Genomic DNA, 13559 nt, shown 5'->3' on the forward strand with positions numbered 1-13559 from the left:
GGCACACAATAATCCGACTTGCTCTCAGTGTATAATTGCAACTTGTCTTTCTATGGTCATGGGAAAGACTACTAGTGCAATATAAAGATCAAGCATGAAATAAACTTTCATGAAGAGATTGTATGATCCTTTATTATAAAGTGGTGAAATAATAAATAGTAAGCATGCGATGATACAGAAAATGCTACACTCTGAGGTTATGTTAAAAAAAAAAGAATACATCAAATACAACTGCCATAGATGTTGTACATTCATAAATACATTTATGTGTAGAAAGGACAACTTGTATAAAAAATACAAATAAGCAAGCACAGCCATGTGCTATATAGCACTAAAATAGGTCAACTGACGTATTTCAGTCATGGTTCATAAAAAGCACTAAAAAACAACTCAAACGGTTGCAAAAGAAACTTGCTGTCACGTTTCATTGACGGCCTAAGCACAAAAAAAAACTAAGGGAAACCAAGCCTTGAGTGCGCTGACCGTCTGCAGCCGCACATCAGTCCCATGCAATCAAAAGAAAGCACAACACCCTTACCACCAAAGAAGATGCGCTTTCTGTCACTCGCCCCTTCTTCTCTATGAAAGAAGTTAAGGGCTCCAGTTCAGTAGCTTCGTTGTCATTCCTCGTGACGAAGGAATTGAGTTGATAAAGCCACTTTTTCGTTGGAGCATTTCAAAAGCCGTAATTATGTAACCTAACCAGACAAGCAATTCTGTGAATATGTCTAGCTGTAAAAAAAGGAAAGCAGTGCATATCAGTGACACGATGTCTTCGAATAAGTTAAAAGAAGTGAGAAAGGAATAGTACATATTCATGTATACATTCATATTATGCTAATTGGAACACTGTCCTCCACGGCCGTCCGGCGGGCCCGCGGGGTGGCGGATAGGCTGAACCTGTCTGCCCCAACGTGGGACTAAGCCGGGTGCGCGACTTCGTCGCGCCCTGCTGGACCTAATAAAAGTTGTTTTCATTCATTCATTCATTCATTCATTCATTCATTCACTGTCCTCCACAGGTGATAGTGCATACTCGCTTCAACCTTGGCTGCTTAACCCCATCCCGGAGCACATCCTGCAGAATCCTCTCCTGCCCGATTCCACCGCACCCACTTTTCACTGCGGTGCGTCGTATAACTGTGCACTGGAGTCCTCAAGGCCCACTTTCGGTGCTTGCAGAGGTACAGAACACTGTACTATGGCCCACTCTTCACGTCGAAGATCATCGCAGTTTGTGTCGTGCTTCACAACCTCGGTGTTTGGCAGCAGCTGCCTGAGCCAGACGACATCCCTTGCACTGAAGAACTCGAATGAGGATATGCGGACCTTTACAACAACAATAGCGACGATACGGCTGCAGTAGACATGTACCAGGCGGGTAGGCAAAGGCAGGAGCACGCTCTGTAGTGGTTCACAGCTGGGCACGACTCGATGTAATGGGGTTTACATTCCTGCGAGATGTGCACAGAAACGTGAAACACAAGAAGCTCTTGCATTGTATTCGATCCTATACCTATCCCCTGTACTTGTGTTCTTGCAGGAATTGTATTCTGACAAAAGCTTCATTGTGCTTGTTCATTGAGAGCATGCTAATTGTACCAAGCAGTTAGGCAAAAGCTTGCTCAGCTTCTGCCGCAAATCATAGCAGGACTAGTTTGTTGAGACCATAGTGACTCTGTAAACAGCCTGTGTTATTTTGCAGCAGTGCATGCAACATTGAATGCCATTCCAGAGCATTGTTTTCAGCACTTTATTCACAGTGCGAACCCATGTGATGACTGTACGAGTCTGGCAGGTGTGTACAAAAGCTCTATTCATGTAGTAGCCACTCGTACATGCAAGAGCACAAGCTTGCTGTGGTTGGTAATCTATGTAAACGCTTATAGGCACAAAACGAACCAGTACAGAAAGGGGCAACGTGGGCACAGCACTGTGTAGCTACTTTCTGTCCTGGTTTCTCTGGTGGACTATAAAAGTTTACATGCAAGAGTAATACATGATATTTCAGAATGTATTGTGAGTCAATTGATCTTCGTCTGTCAATTCATCATTGTGAGTCAATTCATCATCCTTGCAATAATAAAAAAGCAGTCAAGTTGTCTCATTGCTTACATCATTGTCTTATCATTCACTGCTGCATGCCAACAACAACAAAGGATGCCTCTAATATTGTACCAGCCAGTTTTGAAACCAGCACATTTGCATAAAAGACATCTCTTTGAATGCATTTTGTGCACTTCTTAGTGTTGCCACTCCAATGTAACATCAACTGCATGAAATACTACAATTCGTCTTCTTTATCTGTGGCCATTATGCACTTCTTATCCGTACGTTGTAAGCAACGTGGAAGTACCTTCCACAGTTAACACCTTCGGAGGTGCATCACTTCTGTGGATTGAGATTCGCCTAGACTTTATCTTTCAGATTCAACTGATCGCGTGTAACGTGAGGTCCTGAAACTTAACTCTTATTGCTTCTGCTTATGTATATTTACATGATTGTAACTTTTACTTACAGTAGTCCTTACGCGTCCTCAGCAAAACATATAGCACCATCTTAATGATCACGACAGTTCAGGAAGATACTTCGCGCATCGGAGACGTTATAAATAACTCAGCTGGCTGTTGGGCTAGTTGGCACATTACTTAAGATAAACTAGACGCGGAACAGCCACCGCAACAAAAAAGACAGAAGGAACAGAAGGGGCATTATTAATACTTGCAATGCTGTGCAGCTCCTTATCTCTATACTATCGGCAGCGCTTCTGGACGCCGCGGGCCCTGGGAACGAAGGGCCACCGCAGCCCAAGACGGGCTCGGCGCGCATACTTGTAACGATGCGGGTGTCGTCCACCGAAACGTGCGTCGCCAAATCGAACGGCCCTCCGCCTGTTCTCCTGCAATAAGCATGTGCATAGCTGAAACGTCAACACCACCCGAGTGAAACGCAAGCTTACCTGACTGCACCGTCATTCCGCGCCTCGAGCTCGAGCTGCCGCCACTCCGGCGGCGGCCTGCTGCTGAGGCCCAGGCGGTAGAGGCGCTCTGTCATCGTCTGTCACGGCTCCCATCGTACCTCCGGTAGTAAGTCGCAAACCAGCCTCCCCATACGGCGACGATCGGTAAAAAAATGCAACATCGCGGCCCACTGTTCGGCGATCTGCCGACATAACCACAGAACACCTACACAAAACAACCAGCGATATAACGATGTCGGCAATGTCGACGCTGGCTTGGCTGGCTCGCTTATTGGCTAAAAAAGTTACTATGGCTTTGTCGCTCATCTCCAAATATGGAGCTAAATTGCAGACGTTATCGTCTGCTTCACAACTTTAAAACTAAACGCTTCACTTTTCTTTTATTTTTTTGTTGTTGCATTAACAATTTCAGATACAAAATACTATTTAATTGCACGTTTCTTTGCATCTTATGTCCCCTTCACGTCACCTTTCGCAAGCATTTCATGCGTTTGCGTCATCACTGTGTACACGTCACGCCTACGTCAAATTTGACAGAAAATGGCGGAAGTCCAGAATAGCACCCCCGGTCGTGGTGGTGGTCGTGGTGTGCGGCGTGACCACCCTTACTGCGCATGCGCATACCCTCTCCACTCTCCCTCTCCACTTCTCTCTCCCCTCTCAACTTCCCTCTCCCCCTCTCAACTTTCCCGCTCCCCTCCCCCTTTCCACTCTTCCTCTGAAACGCGGGCTAGACATGCCGAAATTCTCTCCTGCGCAACGCCGCGATGAGCACCAGCGCATGCGCGTCCCCTCCTCCTCTCTCTCCTCTCCTACGCTGCCCCCCTCTCGCACGCCTGCCAACCGCGTTCCCCGCTCGCCCTGTGAGCATTAACGGCCAGGCTGGAGGGAAGACAAGACGCGCGTAGCGTTCCTTCTCGCATTCCACGACGCGAGGTCGGTAGCATGCCCAAAGAACGCCAATGGAACGCGATCGTGCAAGTGCTCCGGCTTCACATCGCCTCATGGTCCCCTTTAGCGGGAGATGGTGTAATTATAAATGCGAAGCATTTCTTAGCGAACCTCTGCGACTTTGAGCGTATCTATCTATCTATCTATATAGCCGCCTACGACTTTGTGCTCTCCTGGCCGTTTCGTTAATCAGATGTATACCAAAATTGGTGTGCCATAACATGGCCTTATTACGAACATAAATAACAGGTCATATCATGAAAATCATGACACGCATGTCATGAACAGCATGATTTACATTCCACGGCCTTTGGGCTCTTGCGGCCGTTCCGTTAATTTCATATATACCGAAATTGGTACGGCGTGACAAGAGTTCATGACGAACATAACGACAGGTCCTAACATGCAAATCATGACGCGCATGTCATGTGCAGCATGATTTACATGACATGGTCTCGGGGCGCTCGCGGCCGTTTAAATGAAGGGATATATACGAAAACTGGTATGACGAGACATTTCTGTATGACGAACATAACTGACACGTGGTAACATGAAAATCATGATATGCATGTCATGTATGCCATGATTTACATGCCACGCTCATGGCGCACTCGCGGCCGTTTCGCTAGATTGATATACACCAAAAATGGTACTGTGCGATATGACTTTATGAAGAACATGAATAACAGGTGGTAGCATCAAAACCATGACATCCATGACATGTATGTCATGATTTACATGCCACGCTCATGGTGCATTCGCGTCCGTTTCGCTTGCGTGATATACACCAAAATTGGTGTTACGCGACACGACAGTATGACGAACGTAAGTGAGACGTGGTAGCATGAAAATCATGACATGCAAGTCATGTACGACCTGATTTACATGCCACGCTCATGATGCGCTAGCGGCAGTTTCAGTAGATTGATATACACCAAAATTGGTATCGCGCGATGCGACTGTATGAAGAACATTTGTGACAGTTGGTAAGATGAAAACCATGACATGCATGTCATGTATGTCATGATTTAATTGCAGCGCTCATGATGCATTCGCGGCCGCTTCGCTAGCTCGATGTACACCAAAGTTGGTATTGCGCGAAGCGACTGTATGACTAAGGTAAATAAGACGTGGTAACATGAAAATCATGACATGCACGACATGATTTACTTCTCATGCTCATGACGCACTCGTGCCGTTTCGCTTGCTTGACATACACCAAAACTGGTATTGCACGACGCGACTGCATGACGAACGTAAATGAGAGGTGGTAACATGGAAATCATGACATGCAGGTTATGTATGTCATGATTTACATGCCGCGCTCATTGTGCATTCCCGGCCGTTTCGCTAGCTTGGTATACACCAAAATAGGTATTGCGCGACGCCAGTGCATGACGAACGTAAATGAAAGGTGGTAACATGATAATCATGACATGCATGAAATGTACGACATGATTTACATGCCACGCTCATGGTGCATTCGCGGCCGTTTCGATAGCTTGATATACACAAAAACTGGTATTGCACGATGTGACTGTATGATGAACATTAGTGACAGGTGGTAACATGAAAAAACATAATATTCATGTCATGTGTGGCATGACTTACATGCTCTACTCATGGTGCACTCGCGGCCATTTCGCTCCTTTGAGATACACCAAAATTGGCATTTCGCGATGTGACTGTATGACGAACATAAATGAGAGGTCTGAATATGCGAATCATGTTATGCATGTCATGTACGGTATGATTTACATGCCACTGTCATGGTGCGCTTCCGGCCGTTTTGTTAACGTGATATATACCAAAATTGGTATGGCATGACACGAGTGCGTGATGAACATAAACGACAGGTCATGCATTTATATACCAGAATATTCGTTTCATTGGCATGGTGTACTCTAGACTGTGCATGCATGCGTGCATGGCAAACATGCGATATATGGTGGACTAGATGCTATGGCATGAATGATTTCATTTGGCTCAAAGACAAACAAGGCGATGTGTGCAGCTCTTTGCTGACTGCTTCGCATTACATCGATTCCCACAGTGCGTGGGATCGGCCGATTTTTTTTAACACTTCACTTATGCACCTGTTTTTGGGTCCCTAGCTGTTCGTCACAGTATATAACCGAGTGAACAATGTCTTGGCTCGCGTGCCTCGAGGTGCCTTTCATACGGCCAGTAGTACCACGCACTTGAATGTTGCGCGTCAGTATTGCCCGACAGAGAAAGCTTTCCGCATTACTAGTTATGCCACTGATCTTGCAGCTTTTTTTTTTTTACAGCAAAACCTGTTATGAGATCAAAACAACAACCAATTTTGGTGGCTTATAGTTGTCCTCCGCCGCCGCCGCCGCCGTTTTCCGTAACTGCTATCGCACGAAACCAGGACAAATTCACCGACGATTACGATGCAGCCTAATGCGGATTCTGAGTGCAGCTTCGTGTTGGGGCAACGCCAACTGTGTTTGAAGTTTTGGATTTCCGCAGTCGTAGCAATGTAACATGAGTTGATTGTTGTCATAGAAACTACCAGCGCTCGAGTGCTACGCACACCACTCTGTGGTGTGCGTAGCAGGCGAACCAAGCGAAACACCCACAGCCCCGTTACGGCAAGCGAAGCCTGCCGCAGTGTACGTGCCAGCCCAGCATGCGCGCGAGCTCCTACCGAGGGGCCAACAAGCGTGACGGAGGAAGAAAGCGAGGTTAGCGGCTAGTGGCTCTTGATATTGACAGACTCCGCGTTCGCGCTTTTTCGTCCTCGTTCGCTATATCGGTTATGCCTACGCCGACGCGAACGGCAACGCCGCTCAACGCAGGAAGGGGCGCCTAAGAGCTGCGCTCTAAAACGCCAGGCCTGAGCGGAACGCCCAGCACTGTACCAGCCAAAGCTTCAGAAGCGGCCTTTCTAGAGCCCATTCTAAACTCTCTTGGCGCAACTAATACAAGTATGCCTGGAAGGTATCCACTACGGCATAAATGATCATTTTTGTGACGTAGGGAAGCACCCACTACGCCATTATTCGTCTTCTGAGGCTCTTCCCCCCTCCACACCCTAAATTGAATAAAGCGCAAGCGGTCACACTACGACAACTACAGACAAAAACGTACATCACTCCAGCCATGCAAAACAGAATCGATCCAGACTTTTCACCTCACTGTCAGCACTGTAATCACGAGCACTGCAATTTCGAACACATGCTCTGGCTGTGCCCCTTTAATTCGGGGTCAGGATTATCGGACAAACCCTCCTGGGAGGCTGCCATGCGCAGCATGGAACTCAACAAACAACTCCTGGCAGTCCAGAGGGCCCGGGACATCGCCGAGAGGCTCCAGCTTCCGGCACCTTCCTGGGTCGAGCCACCTGGCTGAGCTAGCGGGACCTCCAGTCGCGTTCAGCTTCTGCCACTTTTGGACCACAATAAAGTTCTGACTCACTCACTCTGCGGATGTGTACTCGCTACATATCTGTAAGGTATTATGTGCACTTTGATGATGCTGCATGTGGCTGATGTCGATGACGAATTATGGCTGCGCACTTTGTAGTGGGTGCGAAGCTTTAAACCGCACAAGCGTTTCGCAATTAGCATTGTGGGATGCCTGGTTGTTGTTCTACTCTACTGCCACGCAATATCACATACGTTAACGCGATTCCTTCCCCGACATGACGGCTGTATAGAGTCTTTTTGTAAATGAGTTGCAAGTACCAGCGTGGCTCTGTGGTAGAATACTCGACTGCCACGAAAATGGCCCAGGTTCAAATCGCATTCGACCCCCTATATTTTTAGATGCGAGAGCGTTATGAAAAACCGCCATTGTCAGCGTTGACCCGACAAATGCAAATATTAAAAATCAAGATCTCAGCAGGAATCCAACAAAAGCATTCTGCGTGGAAGTCAGATGTTCTACCTCAGAGTCACGCCAGGTTTACGAACTGCTTTGGAAGAACACCCTATGCAGGCTTAATGTCGGTGCAACGTTCATTGTCGTTGTGATGCTGGCTATCTAATTTTATAACGAAGCAATAAACGGTACATATGTACTACTACGACACAGGCGTCATGTCAGGTTAATTTAAGGTCCATGTTTTCAGTGTTTGCTCCGCTTTTATAGATGTCTAATAAACATTACATGTGTATTCCTATGATTCAGCAAGCTAAATTCAAGCGCCGTACGATCCCAGATGAATAAGCTAACGACAGTTAAGTACTTCATCCACATCATCGCACTATAAAGTGCCATTCGTTTCGAACATACTGACGCAAGTGCTCTAACGTGTGTGCCAGACCATAAGTAACCTTTTAAACGACAGTGTTGTCGACGCGCCTGGTAAGTCCATGATGTGCACGCAACTACAACCTTTGCAAAAACACGTCTATTTACCTCGTAACGCTTGACTGAAAGCCAAAAAATGCAGCATAGAACTACTCGCTGACTGCTTCGCATGATACTGATTCCCACAAGACGTACAATCTGCAGAACTTTTCCTCATTTTATTTTTTCATGTTTATTGGTTACGCCGATGCCGACGGCGACGTCGCTCAACTCAGGAACGGGCGCCTAAGATCAGCACTCAAAAATATCTACGACAGATGGGAGTGGCGCCCGGGAGCTCTGCGTGGCAGTCGAGTTTTCCACCACAGAGCCAAGCCGGTGCTTGAAACTTCTTCGAAAAATACCTTGTACAGTAACAAAATGGCATATTGGAAACATGGTGATTGTTCATTTCGGAAGAAAACTTTTATTATTATTTGATTTTTATACACACTTACACAAGGACGCAGAGAAAAGAGGGAGAGAGCAAGCTAGCAACTGCCGCCTAGAGGGGCATAACGCCTGCCTACTCTAAAGCCCCTCCATGCGTTTTCCGCCGGCAAAAAAGCGGCAGCAGACGCGATGGAGGGGCCTTAGCCTACACATTCGGGAGGATGAGAGGGAGATAGGAGGAGAGAAAGAGGATAGAAGATGAAAAGTAAAGAAAAATGATAAAGAGTTGGACAAAAAACATGGATGATCCCTCTGTGATAGGAATCTGTATAACACGAAAGTGAAACGTGTCTTCACAGACGTAGTTGAGCGTTTCTTGCACATTCTTTCGCCCCTAGGGCGATGGAATGAATGCTACAGCAACAAATTGTAATGTCACGCGAAGAACGGCAAGCAGATCGAAACTTGCAACGCGCTGCTCAAGCAGAAAGGACGCACGGAACGAACATACACAGGATGAGAGCGAACTAACTGTCACATTTGTAACTTAATTCTGCGTGAGCACCGCGCTCCTTTCTCAAAAGCAGCCGCTGCAGTGGGCCAAGTGACCTTCGTGCTCTCAACTCGAGACGTACAAACCACCGCGATCACGAGATAAGCGCCCGCACAAGCGACCACGCCCTGTAGACGCAGTCGCTCGTCGCAGCGGCGACGACCTTTCGACAGCGCTCGTCTACGCTCTTCGAGCCCGTCGCGCCATCTCGCTAGTGATAACGAAAACACTGTAACACAGATCTCTGAGTACAGCCACCCGCAAATGGTGTATATAAATAGCTCGCCGTTAGCACTGCCAAGAACGTGCCGTCCATGGCCGAATCGTTTCGCGCTGCGCGCTGCGGAACGAGTGGTCGTGAGTTCGATTCCCGGTGACAGAGATTTTTCTTCTGGTCTTTTTCTTTGCCCACTGTTAGTCTTTATATTTTACAACGTCATATCCGTGACGGAAATACGTCAGCGGAGCCGTGGTGGACCCCGGCATAAAACACTTTCGTGTTAAAATAAGTAAAAACACGAAAAAAGGCTCTATAAACGGTTGGCCAGATCCGTTTGGTCCATAAATGTCAGCAGAGCTCGATTCGGCGTGTTCGCGTCAAGAAACACAACCTCTGGGAAAAAGGTAATCGTCAATTTTCGCGCACTTAAATCTAAATAATTGATATTCCTAATCAGCACATCCCGCTGCGTAACAAATGCGGGACAGTATAATATAAGATGCTCAAGTGCTTCACAGGAGCCACATGCTGCACAAAACGGACTGTCCACAACCCCTTGACGGTATAAGCGTTCGCGCACTAATACAGAGCCGACTCTTAGTTTTTATAGCAGTGCTCTGGAAGGACGAGGCAAGCGATGACGACAAACACGAGGAGGGAACGATCCTTTCGCGACACTCTGGTCTGTATGCTGCTTTAGCAGGTGCCGACGTATAAGCAGACGAGCGCTGTCCATCATTGACAAAATTTCCGGGCAGTCAGAATCATCATGGTTACAAGATGAAGCGAGGCGAACAGCCTCTTCATTCCCAGCAATTCCAACGTGCGAAGGCATCCACTGGGCAGCTAGGGACGTCTCACGTGAGCGAATTTTGTCGGAGGAATCTATGATACTGCATAGAATAGGCCTTTCGGCCTCTTTTCTAGTGAGTGTGCTAAGGGCAGCACGAGAGTCTGTAAGGATGACGAACTTCGATGTAGGTAATTCTTCTTGCACGTACTTAAGGGCGACATACATCGCTGCTAGTTCCGCAGTCACCGATGATGATGGGTGAGGTATTTCAAACGGCCGCCTGATGTCTGTCGAAGGAAAAAAGAAAGCTGCGGAAACACCTAGGCCGTCTCTGCGTACAGATGCGTGCGTAAATACTTTAACGTAAACTCCAAAATCTTCAAATAAGTGCGACTGGGCTAATTAGAATAATGCCTGTTGAAATTAGACAAAAAAGAGAGGGAAGACACAGCGCTGTGTGTCTTCCCTTTCTTGTTTGTCTGCATTTTTTCGCGCGCTGTTTTTCTTCAATAATGGCCCTATACATGTGTCATGACGGCAAAGGAATCACGTTTACATATATAATATAGCGTGACAGAAGATTAAAATAACAACCAGGCTGCACACAACGGACTGTCCACGCGTCCTTGACATCCTTGGCGAAAATATGTCCATGCAATGTGAATGACGCAACGACTTGGTTGTTAAATCGTCCAACCCATTATAAAGGGCTAAGCCATAATTGTTCATCGTCATCAGCCACAGCGTCAACAAAGTACAAATAATGCCTTACAAATCCATTCGTTGGCGTGTGGCGGGTACCTCGCTTCACCGGAGAATGATGAATAATGGCGTAGTGGGTGATTCTATACTTCACAAAAGCTATGATGGCTTGTATCGTAGTGGGTACCATGCAAGTGCACTTGTGTTAGTCGCGCCAGGAGAGTTCCAGAAAGGCTGGTCTTCCGGCTTTCGCTATGAGTAATATGCGTGTTCGGCGCAGATTTAGCGTTTTAACACCCAAGCTCTTCTAGCTCGGCGTAGCATGTCGTGACGCAAATTGTCATCATCATGAACCGGCACGCGCTCTGTGCGTCCTCTTCGTCCTCTACTCAATCTTCTGCTTCGTTCTCAGAACTCGTGAAGCACAGAGCGAAGGAGAGATGTGAGGGTGAGGAGGAGGGCGAAGATAGAAAGAGAGAAAGTAAGAGACAGAATGAAAGAAAGACATAAAGACAGAGAAATACTTGGAAAAAAAAGCATGGGTGATCCCTCCGTCATAGAAATCGGTCTAACACGAAAGTGAAACGCGCCTTTACAAAAGTAGTTGAATGTTCATTGTACATATATTGAATAACGAGAGCTTACACAATGTAAAGCATAGCCAATAATAGATTAGATAGAAAAACGATAGAAAGAAAGAGGAAGCACGCGATAAATAAACAGAGAGTGAGACAAAGATGTAAAAGAAAGAAAAAGAAAAAAATTGAAAGAGAGAGAAAGAAATAGAAACAAACAAAGAGAAAAAGATCAAAGAAAAGACAGAAAAAGAAAGAAAAAGCTGAAGAAAAACAAAGTAGACCGCCCAGCTGTATAGAGAAATAGAGAAATACGTTGCCCAGTGAGCGGCCACGGGACCGTGCTTCACAGTTCCGAACATTGCGAGACTCTGGGCAAACTTTCCGTGTTTTCTTGTTCCGTAACCCCTGTCTGCGTTACTCACAAGAGAGCAAAATTATGGCCATGCAGTGAAAACGTTTTACGCGAAAATAAAAAAAATAAAAAGAAGTACTGCGTCGGCCGGGAATCGAACCCGGGTCAACTGCTTGGAAGGCAGCTATGCTAACCACTATACCACCGACGCCCACCGATCATGCGAGAACAGCTGCGCGCTCCATTGTGCCGCAAATAGCCGCCGGCGTACAGAAAGTCACGAAGAATGAGGGACAAGGTCATAGCCGACTCGAGCAGACCGGCTCGAGCGCCGAGATCATCCCGTTGATACTCGCATCGGAAGAAGGCCGAGTTTTGTTTGCCTCCATGATCTGGAGAACTGCGAATCTCGGAGGCCTTGCACATAGAACAATTTTCGCACATCAAAAAACCTCTAAGGCTGCCTCAGTACTCGTGCTCCTATCGCTACTAATGTGTGGTCATTGCTACGTACACTCAGCGTTGGAATCCATCATTTTACAGCAAAGCTTCATTTTGGGCTAGTTGGTACGGACGTTTCTCACAGACGCACGGAAGCGCAGACGTTTCTCCTCTGTGCTTCATTCAGCGCATTTACATTGCTATATCATTTTACACCTGGTTTTATTCATGCATTCTTGTGTCCTAGTTTCGCTGTCGTTTTCCAATTTTCTAGAAGGATGTTCCACTTCCAATTAGATTAAAGTTCTTGTTTCATGTTTTTTTTTATTTATTGTTGCCATCCTTCCATATCACCCCCCTCCTCACCTTGTTGAATGACAAAATGGGTTTTAGTCTACACCAATAATGAAATGAAAATCTTGCCTCTGATCTGAAGAAAGAAAAAAGTTTACGCGAGTCAAGCGCTCGGGGTGTTGCCTGTAGCGTATTTCCGCATTTTTTTGTAGTTCATGTTTTCTGCTAAGCACTTGCTTAGCGGAAATTGCCTTCGTATTATAATATTAACGTTGCCACGAAGGTAAACGTGAGGAGCCAGATATTGCGCTCAAGCCACATCAGAAGTGCGGTTTGCTTAGCATGTTCCTTTTGTATCTTGGATAAGGCAGCGCGAAATAACACAGATGGAGGTAAAGAAACATGCAGACTATCAATTAAGGAATGTATTAAAATAAAACACACACCCACACACGCACACACAAAGCCATTCTTAATAGCTCACAGCATGAGCACTGAAATTTCCTCGCACTGTATGGACGCAAACAATGAAACGGCAAAGCCACGGCGTCGCTATTGACCCCATGCACCTGTTAAGTCTGCTCGCCGCAGTTCTTTGTTGGAAGAACACGTGCGTTCGCAGGAGCCCTTGGAAACAGGTGGCGTCGGTGGTATAGTGGTTAGCATAGCTGCCTTCCAAGCAGTTGACCCGGGTTCGATTCCCGGCCGACGCAGCGTTTCATTTTTCTTTTATATATTTATATTTTGCAGCGTGCGCCTTTGTACGTGACGTTAACCCTTTCATGAGTGCCCAGTGAATCAAATTGTATATAGAGACGAAGGTACAGAAACACACCCCCACATACACGCATATATATATATATATATATATATATATAATATATATATATATATATATATATATATATATATATATATATATGTGTGGATGTATATATATGCGTTACAAAAAGAGGTCGACAAACCCATACCATCAGACAAT

At 46.2% G+C, this 13559-nt stretch overlaps 2 non-coding genes across 2 annotated transcripts; one reads left to right on the top strand and one right to left on the bottom strand.

Annotated features, from left to right (window-relative positions):
- Nucleotides 1–11981: 11981 nt before the first annotated feature.
- On the bottom strand, nucleotides 11982–12053 carry Trnag-ucc (transfer RNA glycine (anticodon UCC)). The gene has a single exon. It is a non-coding gene; the product is annotated as a tRNA-Gly (tRNA).
- A 1165-nt stretch (nucleotides 12054–13218) lies between these two features.
- Trnag-ucc (transfer RNA glycine (anticodon UCC)) lies at nucleotides 13219–13290 on the top strand. Its single transcript has one exon. It is a non-coding gene; the product is annotated as a tRNA-Gly (tRNA).
- The last annotated feature ends 269 nt before the right edge of the window (nucleotides 13291–13559 follow it).

The sequence above is a fragment of the Rhipicephalus sanguineus genome, chromosome 8 (genome assembly GCF_013339695.2).
Source record: "Rhipicephalus sanguineus isolate Rsan-2018 chromosome 8, BIME_Rsan_1.4, whole genome shotgun sequence".
NCBI lineage: Eukaryota > Metazoa > Arthropoda > Arachnida > Ixodida > Ixodidae > Rhipicephalus > Rhipicephalus sanguineus.